The 1,733-nt window shown below is 49.1% G+C and overlaps 1 protein-coding gene across 1 annotated transcript in view; it reads right to left on the bottom strand.

Annotated features, from left to right (window-relative positions):
* Positions 1-1,733, bottom strand: part of LOC147017873 (SMAD family member 3-like) — a 206,322-nt gene that overhangs the window by 106,620 nt on the left and 97,969 nt on the right. The gene's annotated exons all lie outside the window — the stretch shown is intronic.

Genomic DNA, 1,733 nt, shown 5'->3' with positions numbered 1-1,733 from the left:
AAAATAATAACTTCTTCTTCTTTCGGCTTGCTCCCGTTAGGGGTTGCCACAGCGGATCAACCGTCTCCATTTCGCTCTATCCTCCACATCTTCCATTGACACTCCAACCACCCGCATGTCCGCCCTCACGGTATCCATGAACCTCTTCTTTGGCCTTCCTCTTCTCCTCCTGCCTGGCGGCTCCATCCTCAGCATCCTTCTCCCGATATACTCCGCTTCCCTCCTGTGCACATGTCCAAACCATCTCAATCTCGCCTCTCTCACTTTGTCTCCAAACCGTCCGACCTGCGCTGTCCCTCTAATACACTCATTTCTTATCCTGTCCATCCTCGTCACTCCCAACGAGAATCGCAGCATCTTTAACTCTGCCACCTCCAGCTCTGCTTCCTGTCTTTTTGTTAGCGCCACCGCCTCCAAACCATACAACATAGCTGGTCTCACTACCGTCTTGTATACATCCCCTTCACTCTTGCAGCTACCCTTCTGTCACAAATCACTCCTGCAACTCTTCTCCACCCACTCCATCCTGCCTGCACTCTCTTTTTCACTTCTCTCCCACACTCTCCGTTACTTTGGACAGTTGATCCCAAGTATTTAAACCCATCCACCTTCCCCACCTCAACTCCTTGCAACTGCACCATACCACCACCCTCCCTCTCATTTACGCACATGTACTCCGTCTTACTCCTACTGACTATCATTCCCCTTCTCTCCAGTGCGTACCTCCACCTCTCAAGGCTCGATTCAGCCTGCTCCCTACTCTCCCTACAGATCATGATGTCATCCGCGAACAAAATAGTCCATGGAGACTCCAGTCTGATCTCGTCCGTCAACCTGTCCATCACCATTGCAAACAGGAAAGGGCTCAGAGTCGATCCTTGGTGCAATCCCACTTTAACCTTAAACCGGTCCGTCATTCCTACCGCACACCTCACCGCTGTCACACTGTCCTCATACATATCCTGCACGATCCTCACATACTTCTCCACCACTCCCGACTTCCTCATATAATGCCACAACTCCTCTCTTGGCACCCTATCATCAGCTTTCTCTAAATCCACAAACGCACAATGTAACTCCTTCTGGCCTTCCCTATACTTCTCCATCAACATTCTCAAAGCAAACATCGCATCAGTGGTGCTCTTTCCTGGCATAAACCCATATTGCTGCTCACAGATCGTCACCTCTTCTCTCAACCGAGCTTCCACTACTCTTTCCCACAACTTCATGGTGTGGCTTAACAACTTTATCCCTCTGTAATTTCCACAGCTCTGCACATCACCCTTATTCTTGAAAATCGGAACCAGTACACTTAATCTCCACTCCTCCGGCATCCTTTCTCACTTTCCAAGACTTTATTAAACAATCTGGTTAACAACCCCACTGCCATCTCTCCAAAGCACTTCCATGCCTCCACTGGTATACCATCTGGGCCAACCGCCTTTCCACTTTTCATCTTCTTCATAGCAGTCCTCACTTCATCCTTACTGATCCACCCCACTTCCAGATTCACTATTTCTACCTCCTCCATCTCTCTTTCTCTCTTTCTCTCTTTCTCGCTTTCTCTCTTTCTCTCTTTCTCTCTCTTTCTTCATTCATCAGCTCCTCAAAGTACTCCATCCACCTTCTCAACACACTCTCCTCGCTCGTCAGCACATTCCCATTTGCGTCCTTTATCACCCGAACCTGCAGCACATCCTTCCCAGCTCAGTCCCTCTTTCTTGCCAATCACT

The sequence above is a fragment of the Eptatretus burgeri genome, chromosome 10 (assembly GCF_056783735.1).
Source record: "Eptatretus burgeri isolate ZD-2024b chromosome 10, Ebu_testis_v1, whole genome shotgun sequence".
NCBI lineage: Eukaryota > Metazoa > Chordata > Myxini > Myxiniformes > Myxinidae > Eptatretus > Eptatretus burgeri.
Note: the sequence above shows the minus strand (reverse complement) of the source record. Positions and strands in the feature narration are given on the sequence as shown.